We start from the raw sequence: 27,040 nt of genomic DNA on the forward strand, positions 1-27,040 counted from the left end.
GCTCTTTGGACCCAATGTACTCTTGAGCGTGTTTTAAATTCGGAAGAAGCAAGCTGGAGAGAATGATGAAGATGCTTTTCTGCTGGCTTTGAAGAGGAAGAAAACAGGCCAGAGAGCCAGGGATGCAGGTGAGTTCTGGAAAGGAGAAAGGGTAAGGAAGGAGCCATTCTCTTCAGAAGGAACAAAGCCTGCCAGCGCTTTAAGCTGAAAGACCTTTCGTCTCCAGGGTGGAGAGCTAGCAAATGCGTGCTGTTTCATGTCACTTAGTGTTCGGTAATTTGTCCCGGCCGCAGTAGCATGCTCTAGCCTCCCTCCCTGTGGCTTCCTTGAATTCTAAGTGCTGTTTGGGACCTTAGTAGGCACCTTTGCAGGTCTTCCCCCACTTCTTACTTATCTGGAAAATTCCATTTATTCCTTAAAACTGCTTTCAAATACTGTTACCTCTAGATGATTTCCCAGCTACCCTTCTTCTACACAGCTCCATTCCTTGGCTGACAGATGCTTGGAGCAGAAATGTCTGAGTTTTATTTTTGGTCAAGTTGATACCTCCCAAATGCCTATCTCATTTACCCAGAAACATTACATATCTCTAGAGTTCAGCTGTGTGTTAATGTGCTATACCTCTTCCATGAGCCATGCCTAACTGTGCCGTTGGGTCCAAAGTTCCCCTCTTTGACTCTCTCTCTCTCTCTCTCTCTCTCTCTCTCTCTCTCTCTCTCTCTCTCTCCCTGTCAATCATGGGCAAAACAACAACCATGTTGGAATATGACCTCAGCTTCTTCAAGTCATTCCTCTTCCTGTGGCAGTACCATGCTCACCCCTCAGCTCTTGAAATGATGGTTTCTGTGGTGTCTTGTCCCTCCTTAATGGGAACAGGTTCCCAACAAAGTGTGGCTACATGACTGTAGAGTCTACGCCCCATAATTCCATATTGAGGGGAAACCCAGGATGGGCCGGTTTGCTCCCAACGGGTACACCTCAGTGTCTGGTCACATAGTGTGTTCAGACGAGGCCAGAAGACTCCTCACTCGTTAAAAAACTCAGATCTTAGTGAGTGTGGGCAGAGCTATCTTATGTCAAAGACATTTCACCGTGGGTTCCTTAATTAAGTTGGAGCAACTACTGTTGGGGTGTGCCTTCTCTCCCTCCATCGCTTCCTCTGTCTCTCTTGAATTTGTTATTCTGATCAAGGCCCTGGGAGCAGCTGGCTTAAGAGCAGAAGTTGAAGTCCCCTACTCTCCACTCCATGCACAGGGAGCTTCCACAATTCCTACAAGAAACCGATAATCCATAACATAAGACGTTGTTGAGGTTAGTGATCAGCAAAACTACTGGCATAACAAAGATTCCGGTATTTTGAGGAGTCCATCCTGAGGAAACATTGGCAGAAATTGCATAATAGGGAATAAAGACAGCCCAGTTTCCATTCCTGCAGAGGGTGTCAGGCTACACTCTTAGTTGCCGATCTGGGCAGGCAAGGGCTGATTTATATATGAGATAAACATCTTCTCTGCAGAGGAGAATTGCATTCAGGGTTGTGGAAGGGGCAGTCAGGGCCAGGCCAGACCTTCCAGTCAAGGCTGCTCAGACTGGATCTATAGGGGAAAAGTTATCAAAGTCAGCAGAACTGTCATGCCCATCCACAATGTTTTAAGTTTGATAAAGCGTTTTGATGAGAAACTTAAATAACAGGATGCTGTATAGAGGCCCCTGGGGTGCCAGGAAACTCAGGGCTGTCTTTTGGAAGTGGTGCTTTTAAATCCATCCACTTGTGGGCCTTCCTTGAGACCTGTGATAACAACAAGGCCATGTTTTCTGTTTTTTCAAAACTCGAGGTCAGTGAGTTTTGAGTCAGCAATGGACATCAACTTTCTCTTCTGCCTCAGCTACATTTAAGTCATCTTCACTGAAGAAAAAAACAAAAAGCATTTAAAAAATGGGGCCTGAGAGATGGCTCACTGGGTAAAGGGGCCTGGCTACCAAGCCTCATGACCTGAGCCCAATTCCTGGGACATATATGGTGGGAGGAGAGAACAGATTCTCAAAAACTGTCCACAGACTTTCACACTTGAGCCATGGCATATACATGTGTAAGTCTCTCTCTCTCTCTCTCTCTCTCTCTCTCTCTCTCTCTCTCTCACACACACACACACACACACACACACTAAATAAAAAATAATAAAAATGAATAAAAAAACTTAAAAGATATATAAAGATGCTAGACTTGGTAGTGTACACTTGTAAATTCTACCACTTGAGAAACTGAGGCAGGAGGATCTCAGCTTTGAGAACCACTCTAGGCTGTACAGGGAGACCCTGCCCCACCTGCCAAACATGAAACTCCAGACTAGATCTAACCACCCCAACTAAACTGTGTACTCCATTCTAGACACGATGGTCTACTTTCTCCTACAAGTAGGCCACATAACACTCCCTTGGATGGCTCTCCTTACAGCAAGGCTTCATCCTCACCCACTGACTGAAACTGTTTTCTCCTTCGGGGCCATAGGAAGACCAACTACAGAAATGTATGCATGCCTGTGGCTATATAGGAGTGACTGGGTCAAGGGTAAGGCTTGCTCTCCTGGACTTCAGAGTAAAAAGCCTACAGATGTGCCGAGTCCCTTCAAGATTGTGAAAGGCTACATGAGAGACAGACTCTTGAGTTTAGGTCCACAGACCAGAGAGGCTCCATTTTCTCCCTGTCTGGAGTTGAGATGTCCCCCAGGCACAAGGCAGAGATGTCAGGAGCTCTCTGTAGACAGAACCAGATGACAGTGTGGTGATGGGTAGGATGGGTAGGCATGGGTCAAGCCTCCACAGCTCCTAAGAGTTTGGAGTTACAGTTTGCACTTTGGAGTTACTCCAAATGCTGTGAGAAGCAGATGCTGTTTCCATAGAAGAGCAGCAGGTTCTGATGGGCTTTCAAAGGGTGCCACCAGAATCATAAGGCTGCCACAAGAACAGAGAAAAGAAAGGGCAGCAACCATGAGAGAAAGGATTGCCTCTCTGTGGGATCCACAGAGGTAGTCAAGTAGATAGTAGGCCCCATTGCATTTTGGAAGATGAGCAATTAAAAGCTCTTTTCTTGTATACTGCCTTCTGGGGTGTTTATCATGTCCCAATTTGTGAGACAGATCATTATATTTCTATATATTGTGCCTATTCCCCACCAGGAGTATACATTTCTTCTTATTATTTTGAGATAGGTTCTCATGTAGCCCACGCTGGCTTCCACCTTGCTATGTAGCCAAGGATGAACTTGAACTTCTGAATAGCCTGCCTCTACCTCCTCAGTGCCAGATTTATATAGTGCTGGGGATTGAACCCAGGGCTTTATGCGCATTGTGTGAGCTCTCTACTAACTGAGCCATACTTCCCGCTCTAGATTACACATCTTTGATGTCAGAAGATTTTTTTTTTCTTTCCTTTACTCCTTAAATTTTCCCAGTACCTTGCCCATATGCACCTTTCAGTAAATGTTGAGTCGGGCACAGAAGTTCAATCTCCCATCTCTCCCTAGGAGCCCTTGCACCTCACACGCAGCTGCCTCTGCTGACTGATTGTTAAGTCCGATGGCCTTGAGAGTAGCAAGTGGCCAAGACTGTGGTGGGGGAGAGGAACACTTTAAAGGACATCTATGGTGGTGCATCATGAGAGCAGCACTTGACAGGTGGCCTCACACCCACTGCTGGCCCCTAGCGAGAAGGGCATCCATTACCCTGGGAACTGTTGGAAGGCCTTGCTCGCTAGTCAGAGCTTGCAGTCTATCATGGCCTGATAGATTTTTCCAAAAGTTCCAGGGTGTGGAGATTCCCTCCCTCCCCAGAGAAACTTCTGCTCTCTACCTGCCCTTATCTGGAGACTGTCCCTGGGCCCAGGGAGGACTGACCTTATCTGAAAGCAGTCTCCAAGCCAGATGCCTGACTTATCTTTAGCTTGACCCCTGGCACAGATTCCTGCTAGAAGGCTCCCCTACTGCACAGATGATAATTAAAACTCGTGCTAGGAGCCTTAGGATAGGACTGTGCCACTTAATGCAAACTCTGGAATAAAGTTGAGCTGATTCACCGAAGTCTGTCTACTGGAGGTCTGTCTCCATCATACCCACAGCTGTCTGAATCCTGCTGCCCACTTCTGCTCCCTCCACCCTCTTGGACCAATGCAGCCAACGATCTGAAAGAAGAAGCAGAGCTACAGGGAACCATGAAGATCAAGATCAGATTCCTCCACCGAATGGGAAGTCAAGGGACAAGGAAGAGCACCAAAAAATACAGGCAAGAGGCACTAAAGGCTTTACTTGATTGGGAGCAATAAAAGAGCTGGGTGATTATTGTGCTTCAACACCTATTGCCAACTTATAAACCTTAGTAATATTTACATAGAAAGGTACAGTGAAGGTCTTATTTCCTTTCAGACATTAGCAACCCAATTCAAAGGGTTTCCAAACTCTTCTTGTGAGTCTGTGAGTCTTGTGAACCTGGCTAGAAAGGAGAAAGAAGAGGCAATACAAACCAACGAGATACAGAGAATGGCTTGTAACAGATATAGAAGCCATGTCATAAAGAGCAATTATCTGGCTTCAACAACAGTACCAGAAAGAAGGGTGAGGAGTAGTCATATGCTAGAAGCTGAAGGACAACCGGGCATTGGTGGCACACGCCTTTAATCTGAGCACTTGGGAGGCAGAGGCAGGTGAGTTCAAGGCCAGCCTGGTCTACAGAGTGAGTGTCAGGATAGGCTCCAAAATTACACAGAGAAACCCTGTCTCAAAAAACCAAAAAAAAAAAAAAAAAAAAAAAAAGGGCTGGAGAGATGACTCAGAGGTTAAAGAACACTGGTTGTCTTCTAGAGGTCATGAGTTCAATTCCCAGCAACCACATGGTGGTTCACAACCATCCGTAATGAGATCTGGTACCCTCTTCTGGCTCTCGGTCATACATGGAGGCAGAATGTTGTATACATAATAAATAAATAAAATCTTAAAAAAAAAGAAGGAAGTTGAAAGACACCCACCAAATCTCTTCCATAGAGCCAAGCAAGGAATTTACTTATGGCCTGTGGCCTGCCCATTTTCAAAGGGAAAGAATTGGTCCCAGCAGTAAGCAATCAGCATGTACTCCATCACACATAACCATAATGGAGTCACAAGGGCTGGGATGTCTTGGAACATGGCTGGAAAAACAGATTGTGGGGCCAGTAGAGGGTTTCTGAGAGATGGACACATTGCCCTGAGCATGGAGCAGCGCTGTGGCCTCTTGCTGAAGATGGCCAGATACAGAGATCTGAGCATAGACAGGGATTTCTGTACTATCTGCTTGGCCAGGTCTTTCTATCTAGATGCTGTGAGGGAACTGGCTGTAATGCAAGAGTAAGAAGGGGTGGAGTGAGGAGTACTTTTCAAGTGTGAACAAGCATCTAAGATTCCGGGCTGCCACACTGCTCACTTTTGAGCTTATCTCACCCCTAGAGCCTCTCTCCATCTCTACCATATTCATTAACTTCTGGCTTCTCTGGAACTGGATGGCTGCTGGGGACTCTGACAGAGCTAAGGACAACCAGAGGGATTTAGCATACACTTTGATCCTCAGCCATCAGCCCACCCTCCCTCCCTCCTCTTTCTTTCTTTCTTTCTTTCTTTCTTTCTTTCTTTCTTCCTTTCTTTCTTTCTTTCTTTCAATGGAGGAAGACACCTGAGGCCTTTTACAAACCCTGAAGTGGATATTCTATGAGACATAACAGGAGAAATACAAAAGAAAAGAAGTGACCCAAACTGACATAGTGGAGCCCATTCTATATAGAGAGATACCTTGCCCATCCTAGACACAGGAGTGTGGGGGTGGAGAGGTCCTGCCTCAGCTAGATGGTGGGACAGACTTAGACTTCCTAAGGGAAGCCTTACTCTCTCCATGGAGCAGATGGGGGGGGAGTGGGAGGAAAGGAGGGAGGGGGAACTGGGATTGGAATGAAAAAAATAAATTAATAATAATAATAAAGAACAACAACAATAAAAAAGATGTGACCAATACAAATGAAGCTAAAACATGGGTAAGCAAACAGCAAATGAAGTATGCAAGTAATGAAACTAGAGAAATAAAGGCAGCCTGTGAATGACACAAGGGGATCTGTGTTAAAAAACAACCCAAAACATGGGTGGCAGTAAATAGCAGAAGTGAGAACATGGCTGGACTGGTGAGGGACAGGCGGAACACCAGAAACTCTTCTGCACACAGAACTGAAAGCCGTGATGGGGTGGCAGATAACCAAAGGGCTGGATGTCAAAAACACATCTCCCAGGTAGTATTTGTTCTGAAGAACTGAGGGAGCAAAGGGCAACTGGGTAGACCAGAGGAGAGGAGGGGCAAGCCAGGTGCAGTCATGAGCGACAAGGCCCAGCACTGAGAAGTGGTTGAAGGGGTTTCAGGCCAGCCTGGGATATGTAATGAGATGGGAAAACCAACCAGACAGCCTAATCAATTTGCATCAGGCAACAGCGCTGTGTATATACACAAAACTTATCTCTGAAAGACAACTTGGAAAGCACAGAAAGGGCAATTCCTAACAAAAACATCAAAGCGATAACAAATCTTAAGAAATCAAAGGGCTTACAGTACACAGGAAGAAAAATGCAAGTTCAGGAAAAAGCTCGCAGAAGTCTCTGAAGCACATGGGCTGAAAAATAAAAGCTAATCAATGTTGGGATAGAGAGCTGAAGCGAAAGAGCAACAGGCCTGGGGTTTGAGAGATCAACAACAGAGTTGGTAGGCATCCCTGGTGTTTTCAAATCTATAGGAGCCAGCAAACCTTCCTTCAGGTGTTTAGCACACAGGAGCTCATAAAGATTAGCCCCCCCCAACCCCCCAAGTAGAAATTCTATGAAACACATATTTTGATCACAAAGCAGGTAATGAAAGAGTCAAAAGGGCAAGTTTTACAGCCACCGCCACCTGAGCTCTTAATGCAAAAGGACTGCCTCCTGAAATACCTCTATAGATGTCCAACATTTTTAGTCTTTAGTAAGAACGTTGGAAGTCAGGGTCTGAGGAATTGGCTTAGTTGGTGAGAGTTTGCTTCATAGACAGGGAGATCCATGTTCAGTTCCTGACACCCACCAAAACTCTGGTGTCAGCAGTGAGTGCCTACGATCCCAGTCTGAGGAAAGTGGAGGCAGGAGGATCCCTGGGGCTTCCCTGGCCTGACACACTAGCAGAAATCATAAGCTCTGGCTCCAGTGAGACCCTGGGTAATGTGATTTAAAAATAAAAAGTAATGTGATTGAGAAAGACTACTGTTGTCAACTTGTGGGTTCCACACATGTATACATACATGTACAACACAAACACACACACACACACACACACACACACACACACACACACACACAGGACAAAACAACTCAAATGGATACCAAAGGAGAGAATTAATAAAGGAGCTTGCTGTGTGATCTTGGGGATTTTCCCTCCCTCCTTCCCTTATTCCCTCCCTCCCTTCCTCCCTTCCTCTCTGTTCCCTCTTCTTTCTTTGGAGATATGTCTCTCTGTGTAACTCTGGTTGGCCTGGAACTCACAGAAATTCACCTGCATCTGCCTCCCAACTGCACCACCACAGAAAGTATGGGCATGTCTTTTAAGCCAAACCTTCATTTCCTCTATAAATTGGGGATAGCCCCCCACTCAAGAGGGTCTTTGAAATTAAATTAGATCATGCTTGTAAAATATTTGAATCACTTATGTATGCCTCATACTCGAGAAGCCCGATCTCAGGCTGTTAATAAAGGCGTGTTTCTGCTCATATAGAGGAACAACAAATATTCAACGGAACATAGTAGGGTCATAATTGGAGGCAGAGCTGAGAGCGCTATCAGTTGCACAAGGAGGCATAATCTAAAAGCAGGGGCCTCATTCTTCTTCCCTTGTATAGAGCCCCTCTCAGTGAGGTGGCATGTCCACTACAATGGGCAGGAAGTTGTAGAGAGACCTGCTCTACGACATGTGTGTGTCTCACAGCCAAACGCTGAAAACAGTCTCCCTTTCTCAGAGTGCTTGTCCCTAGGATTCCCACTTTCCTGGCACCCACTGGAATGTCTCTCTGCCTGCCAGGTCCTGTCTTTCCCTGGGGCATACTTCCTTTCCTCTTGCAGGAGTAGCCATGGAAATCTTCTTGCTACCTGCCCTTCCCATCCATTATGTAAGACCTATGGTCAGCTTAATGGACCTTCCTTGGGCTCTAGCCTTGTTAGTGAGTGGCGATATTCATATATGACTACTTAAAATGGAGTAATGTAAGAATTATGTCCCCGTCATCTTGGAAAAGAATGTCACCCTCTTCAACTGCAACAATATGCAGATAATATACCGGAAGAAAACAATGAGCAGACAGCAGCAGCTGCTGCTGGGTGAAGCAGCAAAGGCTCATTCCTATCTTTTCTTTCCATGTGCACACGTGTTGGTACACATGTGTGGGTTCACGTGGGGTGTGTGTGTGTGTGTGTGTGTGTGTGTGTGTGTGTGTGTGTGTCAGATGTTTGACGTCTGCTGTCTTTTGTGATCGCTCTCTGCTTTATTTATCGAGGCTAGATTTCTTGATGAATCTGGAGTTCACCAATTTGTCTAGGCCAGCTTGTCCCAAGGTTGCCTCTGTCTGCCAAGTGCTGGGATCACAGGTGGGCCACCGGGCCTGCCTGGATTTGAATACAGGTTCTGGAGATTCCAACCCCTGTCCTCCCATTTGTGTGGCAAGTACCTTACCCACCAAGACATCTCCCAGCCCCCCTCCCCCAGGTTTTCTTTTTTGTTTGTTTCTATATTTTCAATAACCTATTTATGTGACCTTTAAAAAAAATAATGGGACCAAGTTCACATGGTATAAATCTTACTCGTTTACAAATGTACAATTTATTTATTTACTTTTAATACTCCTGAAGTTAGACAATGACACTCGTATGCAATGGCATTGCATTACCCCCTAAAGAAATCTTAGCATCCTGTCAGGGTCAGCTAATTCCAGCTGGCAATCCCCTCCCCCACCCGCTCTGACTATCTGACCAGCACTAGTCTTTCTGCTGGTGAATTTGCCTGCTCATGACATTTCTCATGAACGATGTCATGCTGTCTAGAGCCTTCTCTATTTGTCTTCCTCCCCTCAGCAAATGTTTTCAGGTTAATCCACGTTGTAGCTAGCATTAGTACTTCAGTACTTCATCCCTTCATGTCGGGACAGTACTTTTTTTTTTTTTTTTTGTTAAACAAGCATTACTTTGACTTATTTTGGATGTTTTCCAAACACGGTCTTATTATGTAGCCACAGGTGTCCTGAAACTCACTTCGTACACTAAGATGGCCTTGAACTCCCAGAGATCCCTCTGCATCTACCACCATCAGTGTTGGCATTAAAGGTGTGGGCCATCATGTTCAATCTGCACTGCTTTTATAGAGGAACGTTATTTTGGGTTTTAAAAACATAAGGACTGTATACTGTAACCACATATTGCTAATTATACTTAGTGTGCCTATACAAACCAGTTTTAAACTATTGCTATTATTAGTGGTGTGTGTTGGGGGGGTGGGGTGTAGGCCAGAGGAGGATTTGTGTGTCCTGCTCTATCATTCTCTTCCTTATTTCCTTTAGATAGGGTCTCACTGAACCTGGGGATAGGATGCTGGAATTAAAGGTATGCACCACCACAGAAGGTCCTCCCTGTTTTTAAAGCCACAGCACTGGAGTTACAGGCACAATGGCTATGCTCAGTTTCACATGGGGGTCCTGGGATGTGAACTCAGGTCTTCATGTGTGTACAGAAAATGCTTTTTTCCCACTGAGCCATTGCTCCAGTCCCAGTAATAATAATAATAATAATAATAATAATAATAATAATAATGTGTATGGTGTCTTGCCTGTGTGTGTCTCCTCTTTCAGAGGCCAGAAAAGGGTGTCAGATCTCCTGAAGCTGGAGTTACAGACAGTTGTGAGCTTTCATATGGGTGCTGGGAATTGAACCCAGGTCCCCTGCAAAAGCAAGTGTAACAAGTACTTCTAACCTCTGAGTCATCTAAAAATCTCTAAAAATTGCTTTTGAAGATGCTTAAGTTGCTTAAAAAGGCATGTTTGTGAACTGCAGTCAGCCTGTTTCCCTCTGACACAGGCTTTCAAATGGAAAAAAATGAAAAAGAAAAACCCCAAACCAACCAGAAGTCAAAATGATATTTTCCTGAATACCAGACCCAGAAACTGAACTAAATAAAAAGACAGCCGAGGCCACTCAGAACAAACACATACAATTCTATTTCTAGTAGGAGAGGAAAAATTCTTGGCTTTGAAAACTTGAGCATCCAAAGGAAATATTTATGCGAACAGAAATGAACAAATTGAAGAAGTTAGAAAGCAAATGTATTCCTCAGAAATCGATCACCATTACACTATTTCAAGTGTGGGTCAGCAAGGCAGTATGACTGGAATTGACATTCGTTAGGAGGGAAGCAACTCTGGATTTCCCAGTTGGCATGTCTGTGTTTCTGAAGTCACGGGTACAAAAATACAGTTGCACATTCATGCACAGATTTCATACTGTTACTGTACTGGAAAGGGTGACTCCCGTGAGTTCTCAGATCCATGGGTGACAGAGTTGTACCTGCACCGACATTAGTTGGTTCAGATGAGGTGACAGTCCAATGAAGAGTCAGAGCACGTTGGTGAAGGGCTCACCTTGGTTGTGGGATTTAAGCACCTCAGCCACTTGGAAGGTGGCCTTGGCTATGCTCCATGAAAAGGATAGGAGGTGGCTGGATAGAAGCCAGGAAAGAAATCTAATGCCCAGTAGATGTCAGTGGGGGCATTTGTTTGGATTAGAATAATGCTACTGGCTATACCAGAATGTTCTTGGCACTTCGGTTCATAAGGACCAGCCGTTGGAAACAACCCATTACATGTGGAATGAATAAATCAATGATAACTTGAGATCCATTCATACAATGGAATACTCTACACTGCTGAACGTGGAGGAAGTCTTGCTACATTTATGAAGGATGGATCTCACATACACAACATGGCGGAGGAGGAGGAAGCTAGACATGAAGAAGCATACAGGGTAGGCTGGCAAGATGCCTCAGTTAGTAAAGTGAGGACCTCAGTTTAGATCTCCAGCATCCACATGGTACACACCTGTAACTAAGACTAAAACTATAGGGAGAAGGTCCTCAGGGTATCCCAATCAAAAAAGGCTAAACTCTCAATGTTCTGGGGCAGCCCCCACTAGTTCTAGTTCACAAGAGCAAACTGCAGAATTTGACAAGTCCATTAAAGTACTGTCCATGTTTAAAAAAAAAAAAAAGCTGTAGAAACTTACAATTAAATAAACTATCCTAAGTCCTCAAAAGTTATCATTTTCTAATTATTTTCTGTTTTTATTAGAATCTATGCTGTGTTGGAGGGATGATGGCTCAGCGGTTAAGAACACTGGCTGCTCTTGCTAAGGACCCAGATTTGATCCCTAGCACCCATGTGGCAGCTCACAACCACCTGTAACTGCAGTTCCAAAGAATCTGATGCCTTCTTCTGGCCTCTGTGGGCACTGGGCACCCACGTGGTGCACAGACATACATGCAGGCAAAACTCCCACACAACGACAAAAAAAAAATAGAATCCAATAATTAAAAACACACATACAGAATTTATGCATTAGCGTTAGTCACTGCCTTCTTATGTGTAGGGTGAATATACTGCAGAAGACTGTGTCTCTATGCCATCTCCAAGCTTTGCCACCCTGCAAGTGTTCAAACCATAGGAACTGGCCACCATAACTAATCGGGGCTTGATTTACTGTTCAGTGGAATCACATAAAAAGTGCGGTGTGTGTGTGTGTGTGTGTGTGTGTGTGTGTGTGTGTGTGTGTGTGTGTGTGATTGTCTTGGCAGAGTTTAAACACGTCTACCCACTTGGGCATAGACTCCCTTATATCACTGACAGCTTTGTGCAGTTCGGACCTATGCTTCTGTGGTTTTGCTTCTGTCTGACTCATCACTGTGAAAGACGACAAAACACTGAGCTCCGCTTCCAGATTAACTATGTGTTGGCTGTGGTTAGAAGAGTCCGTGTGTGTGTGTGTGTGTGTGTGTGTGTGTGTGTGTGTGTGTCTGACAGGCCCATTCTGTGAGAAATAATCATCAATGTCAGAGTTATAGTAAGGTATTGTGAATGTCATTATTGTCTGTTAATTGCTTGTTCTACAGTCTTGATGTCATTAGCATTTGTGTGGGTATGTATGTATGTATGCATGCATGCATGCATGCATGTGGTGGGAACTGGGCTCAGAGCCTTGAACATGTTAAGTACACACTCTACGACTAGGCTATATTTCCAACCCCCAGAAGCACTTACATGTGTGAACATGTATGCAGTAGTTATTGTGGTGGCTAATCTTCCTTGTTAACTTGAGTGGATGTAGGATCACCATGGCAACAGGCATTTGGGTGTGTCTTTGAGAATGTTTATTGAGAGGGTTAACTCAAGAGGGAAAACTCATTGTGAATGGGGATGGCACCAGCCCATGCTCTGGGGTCTCAGACTGTAGACAAAGGAGAAGGCGAGTTGAGCACCAGCTTTCATCCTGCCCTCCTTCCTGACCACAGATGCTGCAATGTGATCGTCTGCCTCACACTCTAGCTGTAACGCCTTCCCCTCAAGCTGTGAGCCTATGTAAACCCTTTCTCCCTTGAGTTGTTGCCGGCAGAAGTTTATCACAACAGTGAGGTTAGCTGACGCAATTATCTTTCCCATGCGATGTAGCATCACAACACTGTTTCCACTTCTTTTCTGTGGAAGACTCAAGCAGACCGGCGAGGGTGCAGCCATGGCCTGTCCACTACTAGCTCATGAGCTACTGGGAGGTGTCTATCTACCTGCAAATCTCACCGGCTTTTTGGAAAACCCTGCTACCAGGTCCTACCTCAGAGCTCTCCAATCAGATCTTTACCCCCCAATTCCCATTCCCCTCCATGCAAATGAATAAAATTGGAGCCTAAGGTTAAGCATAATTAACTCCCAGTTAAGAACGGAAACCAAAGCTCAACTCCTCTGAGATTAGTAATAGCATCAGGGACAGTGCTGTGACTGGAAAGCACAAGGCCCCAGCTTAGCTGCTTCACAGCACCGGGGAAACTCACAATGGCCACACCCATCTTGCACTACACTCGTGTCAACTACTAATTGGTAACTGTGCCATCAGGGGAAAGGAGTCCATTTGAGGCCGTTGAATTATTAATACAGAAGGAACAATCAGGTATGAGGGAAAGGAAAAAAAAAAAAGTCCTGGCAGCTTCCCTCTGCTGTGTGATAGACAGGATGTGTTGCCAAGACTCGGTTCCAAAAGTCCAGAGCAGGGCAGCAGGAGCCACATGACAAGGTGGCAGCTGGAGAGAGGCGTGTGCTGAACAGCTTCCCAGAGGTGTCATTTAGGCCAGGCTTATCAAGTGCAGAGGGGGAAGGGCGAAATTGCAATGCTATGCTTTCCTATCTATTCACCTAACAGCAACACACAGCACAGAGGGAAACAAAACAAAACAAAACCAAACAGGCCATAATAACACACTGCTAATTGTAAAGGAGGTGGGGAACTCTGACACGCTTCTAAATTGAAAGCACAAGTTTTCTGTGGGCGACGACCATCTCTGGATATATATCTTGTTACTTGGTTGGAAACATTGAAGTTCTTTGGAGATGCAAAGTCTATGTGAAAAATAAGTTAGAACCAACAAGCAGTGTCTGGAAGGGAATGAGAGACCCAGCTCTCCAAGATGAGCTGGGTGTTAATCTAAAACGATGAAAGAAAGTTCATGGAAACTCTCGTGATTCGAGACTTAGGAGGAAGAAATGCGACTGAGGATGTGGGAGCCGGGAGACGGAAAGGTGGGGGGGGGAAGGGAGGGGTGGGAGAGAGAAGGAGCGAGGAGAGGGACACACAGAGAGAGACAGGGAAAAGAGGAGAGGGGGGGGGGAGGGAGAGAGAGAGAGAGAGAGAGAGAGAGAGAGAGAGAGAGAGAGAGAGAGAGAACACTCAGCATGACTTTACAGAAATGAAAATGTTACAGTAGGTAACTATTCGTATAACACCAGCATACAATGGCACCAGTAAGTGTATCGACAAATTGATATGACTATCCAAATATATCACAGTGCTTCTTCTTGAGATATTCCAGGAAGGCCAAGAAGACAACTAACCTCAGTGAGCACCCACTACTACGCGGTCTATACCTGTGATTTCAGGACATCCTCGTTATCCGCAGGACGAGGCTATACCATTGCCATTTTCAGGCAAGGAGAGTGCAGTCCGAAGACATATTTCACCCAAAGCACCCAGCTAGTAGCAGCCAAAGCCGAGACAAAGTTATAAAGCTCCAGATGGGTGGCTCGGCTGAGATGGCCTGGGAAGGATCAGAGCTTTGAGAGTTATGTTCTGATGAGGAGAAAAAGGAACACTCTGTGTTGACGTCGCTGCCGATAAGGAGGGCTGCTACTAGTACCCGCCGTATCAGTATCCTGCTGGCAACCCTCTTATCACCCTTTGCTGAACATGACTTAGGTTGTGTGTGTATTTTGGACTCACTGTTTGGAACTGTGGCAAAGTTGGAGAGTTCAGAAGCCTTGGCACTTTCTAGGTGGTGTTATGTAACGGGATGGAAGCCTGGGTTGGATTGGGGGACCTGGGCTGAGTTCAAGAGAAGTCACTTATTAACTATGAGGGTGGTCAAGTTACATCATTTCACTGGTGCCAGCTAGGGCTTTGCCACCAGAGGGAGGCTGAAGCAAGGGACCTTATAAGGACTTTCCTGACTCCATGATTCAACCCTCACTGACTTGAGTGTTTATGTCTGCGACTTTCATCAACATCCATTAGAAATGACCCTCCGCTAGCAGATTTGTGTAGGCAAGATGACCAGGTAGCTCAAATTATGCATTTGTTAGTCACGTCACACATGGATGTGGCATTTAGCACCTGTGTTTCTTCTCCCCTTGCAAGAGTAGCCTGGACTGAATAGGCTAAAGTACCCATTTCCAGGAGTTCATCAAGAATGCATTCAAATCTTTGGTCAGACTAAAGTCCACTCAGTCCAAGCTCCATTTCCTATTAGCTCCTTGACTGAATGTCTCTTAGTCTCTGTCTTTCTCTCCCCTTTGCTTTGCTTCTGTTAAATTGGAATTGATAATGAATATAAGTCATAGAGCAGTCAATACTTGGCATCTTGGAAGAACGGAAGAAGTCCTAGTGGTTGTTATAGCCAGGGACCAAGCTATGACCAGCTAGTTATAAACCAGAAGTGGCTGGTTAGCCTTAAGGCTGGCTAAAAATTCAAAGGAAATTTCTCCACAGACAGAGCCTGAGATCAAAACCCATCAGCACTGGGAACTTGCCATTGCCCAAGAAATAAATTCAAGACCCCGGTAGAGAAGTGTAATTGCTCTGTCTAGACCTCCTGGCACTTCAGCCTTCCGTGCCCATGTGTCTGAGTCACTGCTAAAAGGAATACCTGAAGACAGGCAGTGCCACGGGTGTCTTGGAAGACCAAGGCTATGCTCACCCTTCATTCCCCATGTCTTGACTGGCCCATTTCCCAAGTTCTGCCCTAAGGTGCCTAGGGAACAAAGGGGCTGAGAGACGTGGCTGATTGTATGCTAGTCACTGGTTTTATGTGTTTTACCAACTAGAACAATACCCAGGTAGCCCATCGGTAGCTGTTCTGTCCATTTGATCACTGTCTGCTGCCACCTTCCAAGCTTTCTTTCCCTCCCCCATCTCCTACCACTCCCATGATTTATCCCCTATGTTTTTTTTTTCCTACTTAGCTATTGTAATGTATTTCAAATTCCTTCTCCAAGTTTTTAGAGTAGTGAGGTTGATGGAGAGCCTTGGTGGAGAAAAGAAGGTCAGAACAAAGACCAGATTCAAATCACCAGTTATGGGAAGCTAAAGGGAGGCTTTCTATTATCACAATACCAACAAGGAGATAAGGTGTGTGTGTGTGTGTGTGTGTGTGTGTGTGTGTGTGTGTGTGTGTGTAAGCTCAAAGGCCCACATGGAGGCCACAGAACCTCTGGCTCTTGTGCCCCAGGCACTGTACATTTTTTTTTTTTTCTTTTCAGGCAGTGTTTCTCACTAGGCTGAGATTTGCTTGTCTAGGCTGACAGATCATCAAGCCCCTGCCTCCCCAGCAATGGAATTACAAGCATGCTCAGCCTTTTCTTTTTTTTTTTTTTTTCTTTTAAAGGTATCTTCTGGAAATCCAATAATTTAGGGCCTCATGTTTGTAGAGCAAGCACTTTACAGACTGTGCCATCTCTCAGGCCCAGGGTTTATCTGTTTTCTACAAGTCAGTTTACCAAGCAAAGCCAGCAACGTTCCAAATGTTTCTGTTTTACAAGAGACAAGCCACACACCATAACCAAAGCCTGCTGATGTCCAAAAAAAAAATAAGGGAGTAAAACAGCTGACTGATAACTAATTATCATTAGAGATAGCATGCTAATTCAAAGATTCTTCTCGGCCCTAACATTCTGTAATTTGACTACTTTAAATAAATCATAAGTTTATGATTGTCATATTGATTATTTTTTATGGCATACCATTCATCACAGCTAGCCATATATCAGTTAATGGTGAGGTCCTGGCCCATAATGGAATCTCCCCAATACAAACCATGGAGTATGATCTGTCTTGTCATGGTCTAAGATATAATAAACTTTATAGACCAAGTTTTTATAGGATAGCATGTAACTATCTTTTAATTGATCAGAAATATCCCTTAACTAAGTGTGCTTTTCCAACGCTATTAGGTGAGCTGTTAAAAAGATGTTAAAAAAACATGTTAAAAAGATGGCATCTAGAGGACTCCTTAATAATCCATTCCCTACCCCCTTGTTAATGACTCTGCGTTTAAAGTTCCCCGAGAAGGATCGACAACCATTATAAATTATTCTTTAAAGATCGAGGAGGGAAACAGAGGCAAGAGATGCTGTTAATTCTGATGCAAATGGGAAATGTCTGTGACTTTAGATACTGGCCTCTTTCAGAACTCTGGTTGGGATTTATCTACTATGTATACAAACCTGTCTGCTGGAAGTAGAACATTTCAGGCAGGTGGAGGTTTTGAAGGGCTACTCTACTTCGAGGCTCCCTAGTAGTGTAGTGTGTGCTTTTACCAAAGACTTCTGCAGAGTGCTTGTAAGAGATGGTGTCTCTGCCTCCATGGTCCTATAACTTCATGGCTCGAAACAACTACTCAGTCTCTGATGGTTTGAAATTCTACCTCCTGCCTATTCCCAAATGCTCATCTATGTAGCTGAAAACTTGTGCTTGGTACATGGGATTCAAAAGTAATCTCACAGAACAGAAAATACTGAATTTCTTATGAAAGTTCTGTGGGACCCGTCCCCACCTTTCAGCTTTGGGACCTGCACAACCATGGTTTATTCTCTATCATTTCATATGGGAAGGCCTGATGTCTTGCCTCTTAAATTGGCTTGGAAACTTCTTAAGAGTTGGAACCCACCTACCTCCTGTAATAAAAATTCTTATCCTTAACAGATCCATGCTAGGAAGTTCCCTACTCTTACTCAAGGGAGTGGAATCTGTTCAACAGGAACAGCTGCTCCGTTGAGCGTCACTGGGTGATCTGTAGTTACTGGGTTAAACAAATCGCTTAACCTCCCTTGGCCCCAGTCTCCCTGTTGAAGAAGAAGTTTTCAAATAAGAGTTTATGTCTTAGAGTAAGGTAAAATTTTAAAAATTAATCAAAAGTTGTTGCATACCACAGATATATATATATATATATATATATGTGATATTTGTCCATTTATATGAATACACAATACCCGTAGAATAAAAACATAAATGTACAGAAGCAAACACTACCCAAATCTTGACTCAAACTCAACAAATGTCCACTACTATTCTGTCAAGTTTACTTCTATGTCCTGAAGGCTAAGATGAAGTTGAATTGTCTCCATTACTGAGACCCAGATTCCCAAGATCCTCAGCTGTCTAGTGCCATTTTAATTTTCAAGTTAGTAAGAAAACCGCAGAAAGGAGTGAGGGGCACAAGGTTCATGCTAGCACCATCTTCCTCACAGAGAAAATAGGACGATTTCCATCAACAAAGAGCTTGCGTCATTTCCAATAAACAAGGCAAGAGGCAAAACCCAATTCTTCCAAGACACATGAAGAAACCTGTTCTAAAACCCACATTCAGCCTCAGCGACTGCACCATCCATCTGTGTGTTGTGGGTTTGCACAAAGATACTGACCTGGCTCACGGAAGTGAAGAACAGAAGTCCCTGCTCGTAGCTGGACTTACCTAGAGACAGAGAGAAACACTGTTGAAATCTCACTGCCTGCCAGGAGCCCATGGGAGCTCATGGATTTTTGCATGTTTTTTATCTCTCTCCCTCTCTCTACAGCCACCTGATTTTAGCTGATGTCATGCATACACTGGCATTTCTTTGGGTCAAGTGTATCCTGAAATAGCTATGTTAACATTTTATAGCATCCACAAAAGTATATTTCTGAGCATTTGGGGATGTTACAGAAAAAACACTTAGCCACAAGCTGATGGGAGACACAGTGAAAACTCAGACTCTTGATTTTAAAACAACATCACCTTAACCCCAAAGCAAGCAATTCTGGTTTCTTCTTCTTTTTTTGTGGCAGTATTAATTCATTAACACCAACTAGCTTCTGTGCCTCTTTGTGATTGATTACACATAGCCCTGTGCCTTGAAATGCACACGACCTTCACAGTCTTGGAAGGTAAGAGTAGGCAAACTTAAAAGATTGTTGCTAACACCCCCACCCCCAATGGTAGTTCAAAGCCTTCTACCCTGGGATGAAATGGGTCAAAACCATACCCCCATTAACAATCAAATATGATCGAGGAATCTCCAGGGGAACCTTGTTTAACATAATAATTGACTGCTCACTCCACCTGTGGAGCAACATGCAGATAGACGTTCTTCACAGTCTAAAAGCTTGAGTTTATCTTATGGGAAGCACCAGGTCTCATAGACGCCCAAACGATCATTGAAGATGAAATACAGCACCGAGTCTCAAGGTAGTGTTTGTAAGTGAACTTAGGAGTCTCTTGACGGTTTACTATCGGCCCCCTGGCAAAGCGGAAAGCCCCTGGAAGCTTGGGATGATTTTGAGTCTCAAGGAGTTTCTTGAAGCAGCCAGTCCAGCAACCGGGATGGGAGAAACTCCAGAGCTAATGAAACTAAGTATCCAAGAAGAGTTCAGCAGCTCCCCCCAAACACAGGCCAGGGAGGTTCAGTCAGGATGACTGCTCTCTACTTTCTGCAGTTCCCCAGCTTTCTGTGACGGTGTATGTGCATCAATCTTCATGCACCCCCCCCCCCCCCCAGCACAGTCAGTTCCAAAGTCACAGCTTGTGCGCTGACGTGAAAAGCCAAGTCAAAACCCTGTGTTTGGCTCTCCCTCCTAACTTTCTGGCTTGTCCAAGTCTAAATATTGACTTTGCTCCTCCGTTGAGTAGTTTGATACGGGATGGAAACCGCACCGCCAACAGAGGGATCGAATGATATATTTTTACACAGCCTTGCCTTCCTTCCGCTTGTTTTTTTTGGGGGGTGGGGTGGGATGAGGTGGGGTGGGGTGGGTGTGGATCTCTTCTGCACATCTCCCCCATACCTGGCTGTAAGCTTAACCCAGTAAGCTGAAGCCCACGCACAAGTTCGGGTGTGTGCAAGTCCCTCACAGGCAGCGTGTACCGGTTGTCACAGCAACTCACAACCGACTCCCTTACACACAGGGCTTGGGGTGGGGGGAGGGCGAGGGGCGTCGCCGTGCACCTGAACACCCTGCTCCCGGCAGTGCAAGCGCCCAGGGGAACAGAGCACCTCGCTTCTCCGGTCCCGGGTTCCTCGCCACGGTCCTTCGAGGAAAAGGCGCCTTCCCCGGGGGCGCGGCAGCACCCGCCCTGGTGCAGCCGGCCTCCTTAGGTGCCTGTTGTACGTGTTCTCAGCAGCTACAAGTTAGGGGTGCGGCTGGGGCGGGTATCTCTTCAGCTCACGCGCCTGGGAGGGGACTGTCCCCTGCCTCCCATCAGCTCGCTCCCGCAAATGTCGCTGGGACACATGGGCCGGGGTCCCCACCTGCCACCCTCAGGGCGATCGGGAGCTGGGGCTCTGCACTGGGACTCTGCACGACACAGCCACCTACCCTGCAGCCGAGCGAGACTCGGCTCTCTCCGCCGCTCAGGAGCGGCCCCCGCCGCGCGCGCTCGCGGGGACGCGGGGACCCTGCGCGCCGCGCGCCACCCGCCCGGCGTGGCACAAAGGCAGCATGGCACAGCCGCGCCCGGCCGCGTCCGCGTCCTGGCCCAGGCCACGGGGCTCGTCCCCAGGTCGCTGTCGCCTCCAGCCCTGCCCTCCTCCCGCCCCCGTCCCCGGCCAGGCGGGGCACCGGGCGGAACCCTGAGCCCCGGCACGGAGCGAGCAACGCGGTGGCGGCCTCCGATCGCTCCCTCTCTCCACCGTGACGTGAGCAGCCTTGGCGGCTATTTATAACCACACGATTGGATTTCATTCATGAAACCAGGGCCTGTTGTGTCGGAGCTGTGGGACGCGAGGTGGCGAAGGTGCCTCGACTGCACGCACACCGGAGGGCCTGGGCTCCGGGGTGCTTGGTCCGGACCAGCGTGTGCCTGGCACCCACGGGAGCCCGGCCTCAGGCCAAGCTGACGCCAGAGCAGGGCAGGGTGTGTGCGAGCTGTCCCCGAGCCCCCTCCCCGCAGCATCCCACCCACTCCCAAACATCCGCTGGCCCTCAGTCCCGGGCTCAGGAAAAGTAAGTTGGGCCACTAACCGGCTGGGCAGCATAGCTTTCTTCCCCCTAGGAACTGACCGGCCGCAGACTCCGAGGGAGGACATTGGCTTTTGTTTCAAAACCGAGCCCAGCTGCTGACTAAGCGCTGCGCTGGCCCAGCCTCCTCCCCTGGGCGCTGCACGTGCGGGCTGGCTCTCCCCCTCCTGGTCACCTTCCCCACCACCGGGTTTGAGGGGTCTCTGCAGGAAGCGGGGTGGGGTGATGGGGGCGCCCTGCTCTTCCAGACCCCAGAAACAGACGCTTCACAGCTCCTTTTAGAGAGGTTGGGGGTAGATCTGAAACTGACATTGGCCTCTCCTGGGTCGGCAGGAATTCTTGGAAACCAAAGAAAGCCAGAGTGTCCCTTCTCAGGGACATTCTCGACTTTGAAGCCTATTGTGAGTTCTGAGGGCAGAATCATGGCCATTTTTCATGCAGACACATAAGAACTGCATAGGTGCCTAGGGATGCCAGGCATCATGTCAAGCTCTAAGGAGGTGACCGTGGACACAACTCATTTGGCTCCTGCCCGCAGGGAACTTTCAGTCTGCCTTCTAAACTGCCTGTTGGGCTCAACTGTGTAATCCGCTCACTCCAGTCCGGCAAAAAGACAGCTGGGGGATTAGGGTGTGAATGCCTTCAGCTAGGGATGTGTTACCGTTTATAAACCCTTGTAAAGGCTGAGCACCAAGGCGGACACAAAGATGGCCACGCTTCATCCTTGGCCTCTGCCAAGATTTCAGGAGTGGGGGCAGGAGGAGTTATATTTTAATGTAAGGGCTGTTTCTTTGTGTTATTCTCCAAGTCCCCCCTAAAGAAAGAAGAGTAAACAAATCTCTCTCTCAGTACCACCCTCTCCTTTCAGAAAACCACCTTTGATTTTCTTAGATGGATTTCTCTTCCCACAATTTTTGAATTAATTTCAGTCCTTTTGGTAATTCCCTGCCCCTCCCTTAGATCCAGGGTCTCCTGTAACCTGATCTCAAAATTGCTGTGCTTGTCAAGGCTGCCCTTGAACTCATGACCCTTCTGCCTCCACCTCTCAGGTACCATGACCAGCATACTGGGTAAATAAAAAGGTTTTTTACAAGAAAATGTAGTGCGGCAACCTGTGCAGTCTAAAATCCTTAATTCACGGTTGCTGGAAAAGAGGCCATCAAGGCCATAACCTTTTGAAACTGTCTGGTATATGACAAGTCTAGGGTATATCCATATGGGTCTGTGGTCATTTGCTTGGCAAGGACCAGACTCCCCGCAGTTTGTTTTTAATAGTCATTTTCTTCATGAATGTATTTCTGTGAGAAAGTTAATTGACCCCGATGCTGTTAGCAAGCAATTCTACTTCATGTCAAATCACTTCCTTTCAAGCCACCCTGGGCACTGAGCAATAGGACAGTAACTAAGAAATGGGAAGCAATATGTATTGTGGCCCCAAAATGCAGCAGGGGAATAGTTCAAAACACATTTTTTTTTCCCTCATTGGATCATCACAACAGAGGAGGCCATGTACTGTTACCATCAGACCCATTTTACAGATGGGGTAACAGAGACAAAGAAAATTAATTTTTTTTGTGTGTGTTGTTAGTTGCTGACACTTGTGCCTGGGTCATCCAGGGATGGTCTTATCACCGGCTTTCTTTGTAACATCCGGTCCTCTTCAGTGTCTTTCACTTCCTCAGTCATACATTAAAAAGATGAGCATGGTGAGATGGCACAGTAAAGTGCTTGTCACACAAGGATGAGAACCTGAGTTTGATCTTTCACAGCACTGCAAAAAGCCTGGTATAACGGGCATGGCCATGTGATTCCTTATCTGGTGAGGATGCCCGGGGCTGATTGGCTCAACAGCCTAGCTGATTCAGCAGCCTCTAGTCCCAATGAGAGACCCTGTCTCAAAGGTGGGGGTGTGCTCCTATGGAACAACCCCAAGGTTGACCTCTGGAATCCACAAGTAAGAGCACAGATGTGTACCACGTATTATACCATACACATGAGCATGTGTGTGTGTGTGTGCGTGCACACTGACACACCTGCACATGTGCACCAACAATGAAATGGATAAGTGACAATGCTTTTCTGAAGCATCAAGCAGATGCCAAGAGTAGGAACACATTCAGCACTGTGTATGCCCTTGGGACTCTTCTTCCTGCCCGTCTCCCGATCTCCCAAATGACCATCCCTGTGAAGTGGGTAAGGAACAGCCACTAGCTGTCTTGGAATGGGCGTCACGGGATACCCGAACCTGAGGGGAAATGATTGGAAGAAATTCCAGGAAAACAAATTGTTATTAACTGTGACTTCAGAGACAGCAGAGGAAAAATGGTTGGACATTTTTTTTTTCCCATGCAATGATGGGAATCTCAAAAAGACACTGCCATCTACACCCTGGGCTGCACAGCCCCAAACTGCACACACATGACTTCTGATTCATGAAGGTGGAGGACTGGGCTGCATGCGCTGTAACTACCAACAGGAAAGAGCAAAGAGGAACAATGGGACAACACGCAGCGTCTTGCAGGACCTTGTCTGTGCTCCAGCCCACAGACGAACCAGCCTTTCCGGTCAAGAACTACTTACTGTTGGCAAACATGATCAACACTGTTCACCCCACCTATCAAGAATTGGAGCCTCAGTGGAAATTAGCCAACATTTTTCTCTCCACATACCTGTTTTAGTGCCCAAAAGTGATGTTAGAGTTTTTATGGTATTTTACCAGTGGCATTGACTTCCCTGAAAAAAAAAAATCCTCAGCAAAAATAACAAAAAACAAAAACCAATGACAAAAAACTGAAAATAAAAAATGAAACCAAACCCAAGAAACAAAATAAAACATTCCCCCCAATGGAAACACACAAACAACCAAAAACATCCTAAGTCAGCCATCTTACATGTGTGTGCTTATGCACACATACACACAATAATGATAAAATTTTAAACACTGCAATTTACATATATAAGTAGTTACCAGTAAAACTACTTGCTACTGACCCTTTGGCATTCAAACCATGATGAGACATATTATTTGGAATATCAATGTATATGATTTTCAGATTGAATTTTTGCACTGCACATACTGCCCTTGCGGTCCCTCCAGGGTGTCATCTGCATCAATAGTTCATTTCTTTTCATTTCTGACTAAAGATCTGTTATATGGACACACCAGGGTGTGTTCATTAACCCATGGAATAGCATTCAAGTTCTTCCAATATTTTGCTCCAGTGCAAAAACACCTCCATAAACATTTGTACACAAGTTTTTTGTGTGGATTGTCTTTTCTTTGGGATGAATGCTTAAGAATGTCAATCCTGAATCAAATTCTAAATTCTAAGCTCTCGGGTTTTATTTTCAGAAGGACTGTATGTTTTACATTTCGACCATTAGTATCATTACTTTTTTTTTTTTTTTTTTTTTACAAAATTACTGCTCAGTAGTAGAGAACCAACTCATTGTGGTTTCTATCTGCATTTCTGGAATGATTAACACTGTCAAACATCTCTTCCTGGGCTAACTGACCACACCTATCTCTTTATTGCTGAAAGGGATGTTTATGTCTTTGGTTATTTTATAGGTGGATTGCTTTCTTTTTTTGAATATTCTTAAATTTTAAAAAAAATATTTATTTTTATGTTTAGGTATGTGTACTTAGGTAATTCTGCCTAGGAGTATGCACACATTAGTGCAGGTGCCTGCAGTAACCAGAAGAGGGAGTCAGATCCCTGGAGGTGGAGTTTAAAGGTGGTTGAGAGCTGCCCAGCAGTGGGTTCTGAGATCTGAACTCCAGTCCTCTGCAAGAGCTGCAAGACTCAAAGCTGCTCAGCCAACCCTTCAGCTCTTCATTGTTGAATTAAATAAAAAATATTACGGGGTCATAAATTTCAAATTGCAAATTAAATATGCACCACTACCCCCACCCACCCGGAAAACTCTGTCAATCAATTCAATTACAAGTGCTCTGGGCTTCTATTGCCCAAGCCTTTTCTCAGTATATTCGTGGGTATGGGAAGTTACTTACATAAAATTCCCATGGAGAGGATTTTCTTAGTCTTGTGGTGTTAAGTCCTCATTTTAGCGGTCTGTAACCGACAGCCCGAGGAGCCAACGCCCCTCCCTTCTGCGCAGGCGCAAATGTCTCCTCTAGCGATCAATGCAATAGCTTGTAGGTGGCTTGGACCACCCGGGCCAGCAAGCTTCCACCGCCCACCCATTGGTTTGGAATGCCAGACCTGGCTGGAGGTATGAAAGGCTACCTGGACAATGAGTGGCAGCTGCTAAGGAGTCATTTCAGGTAAGTGTTCAGATAAGTCAGGGGGTGAAGATGCGGGAGAGAGTAAGCTAGCTGGCCAATCTGCCTACTTTAAAGAACAGCTGCATTTGGTCAAAAGGTTTATTGAAAAACAGCTGTTGGTGGAGATTGCTGGGTTGACACAGCTGCTGTTGCAATGGCCAAGAACTTTGTGGCATCTAAGAGATGAAGCGGCTGGTGGCACATGGACAGGCTGCCTCCACTGACTGGCTGGCTCTAAAGAGCTGCCCCAGGCTCCAGAGGCAGGGTAAGACAGGGTGCTGGAGGTAATAAGCCTTTATAAGCAGCTTTGTCTAAACTACGCTGAATGCCTGGCTTCCAGAAGGCATACAGTTGGTCCCAACTGCTCCATCCACAGGCCTGTTTTCTGGTTAGTGACAAGGGGCAGAGCTAAGTGTCTGTGTGCTTCCACAATGCTGTGTGCTGATGGCCAAAAGAGAAAATGACTTCCCACTACCCGGTTTCTTCAGATATCCTTTCATACAGTATCCATATGTTGGAGCAACATGTCTACGAGTTGCTCTAGCCAGACCAGCTAGGACAGGTATTTCTCAGTCTTGGGGCCATTTTCCCAACTTCGGTCGGGCTGATACAGCTGCCATATGAAACAATCCTTTCTGTCCCCAGCACCATGGGAAGGTTTTGTATGAAGCTACATTTGCTTGAGTAAGAAGAAAAGCCCTTGGCTCTGAGCGACCCAGCTGTGTGGAGGGTGGGCTATTGTCAAACTAAATTGCCTAAAGCTTTTTTTTTTTTTTTTCAAGTTAACCCTGCCATGTGCCCTGGAGGACACCAGAGCTCCGCCAGTTTGTGGGAGACACCATCCACTACCCTGATTTCCTGAAAGCTGCAGGTGGACAGCATCAGCAAGTCCTGCAGAGCCGTGTGCATTCTGTCCATCCTAAGGTGGTTGTGTGGACAAACTTGTATTTTAAAGACTAATTGTAGAAAAAGACATAGACTCAGGCTAAGCTAGTGGATCTAACCTAGGGATCTGGGTGGTTACCCACTTAAAGGTCAATGTATTAAAGATTCTATACTTTTTATTGTGTTTTTTTTTTCAGGCTAAAATTCGCAGCACAATTTCTATTTTTCCACATATCAGTGAATGAAACCAGACAAGATTGAGTCTGCAAACACACCACAGTATGCATGGAGGTTGGCATAATATTCTTTCTCTAAGCATTGTTTTTAGGTTTCCTGTTGGTGTTGGATGAGTTTGTTAAAAATGTGATTTTGCAAGCCCAGAAGTCTGAACTACATTCTTCTTCTAGTCAAAAGTCTCTTGTGCCAAGATAGCTCTTACTGACTTAGCTCCACATGCTCGAGAGAGAGAAAGGCAGGGGCCAGCTGCCCTTTGCTCCATTATGGGAGTAGAGACTGGAAAAGATCCGAGTCCAGTGTGTACTGTCAGCTTTTCAAAGTTAACAATACTGTTCTGTCTTGGAAAAAAAATGTTCTGCGTCTGAAAAGGACATTTAAACTGACATAGTCTCTATCAATATTACAAAATATGTTAGAGTTATTCTTCAGTTATACCCCATTAAAAATAAATAACACGTGTCATGGCATGTTTAAAGCTATCTTGCCTGACTGTTTATACATAATATCTGTTTATCGTCATCAAATACGCACCACTCCTCAAAACCCACATCACAGCCACCACTGCCACCACTGCCTCTGTAGCCACTGCAGCCAAACCTCCACCACCACCACCAACCAAAACAACCAAAACATACATTAAAGGGAACAAGGACTAGAAGAGAAAAAAGAAAAAGACAGAAAGCAACTGCATTTTGGCCATTCATTAAATAGTCATGTGATTTTAAACAGTGTGTGTGTGTGTGTGTGTGTGTGTGTGTGTGTTACAA

The 27,040-nt window shown here is 45.7% G+C and overlaps 1 protein-coding gene and 1 long non-coding RNA gene across 4 annotated transcripts in view; one reads left to right on the forward strand and one right to left on the reverse strand.

Moving 5' to 3' along the window:
- Positions 1–20,977, reverse strand: part of Rhobtb1 (Rho related BTB domain containing 1) — a 71,011-nt gene extending 50,034 nt beyond the window's left edge. Inside the window, exons 1-2 of one of the 3 annotated variants that reach the window (XM_027395067.2) lie at positions 20,867–20,977; positions 18,292–18,341 (exon numbers count right to left, since the gene is read on the reverse strand). The gene's annotated coding sequence lies outside the window, so the exon portion shown is untranslated. Of the gene's footprint in view, positions 1–18,291; positions 18,342–20,221; positions 20,356–20,866 lie in introns of those variants that run through there. The other 2 variants (XM_027395068.2, XM_027395072.2) reach the window with 2 other exon arrangements.
- Positions 20,458–26,213, forward strand: LOC118239480. The gene is made up of 2 exons (XR_004771732.1): positions 20,458–25,151; positions 25,934–26,213. It is a non-coding gene; the product is annotated as an uncharacterized LOC118239480 (long non-coding RNA).
- The last annotated feature ends 827 nt before the right edge of the window (positions 26,214–27,040 follow it).

This window comes from Cricetulus griseus (genome assembly GCF_003668045.3).
Source record: "Cricetulus griseus strain 17A/GY chromosome 1 unlocalized genomic scaffold, alternate assembly CriGri-PICRH-1.0 chr1_0, whole genome shotgun sequence".
Taxonomy (NCBI): Eukaryota; Metazoa; Chordata; class Mammalia; order Rodentia; family Cricetidae; genus Cricetulus; species Cricetulus griseus.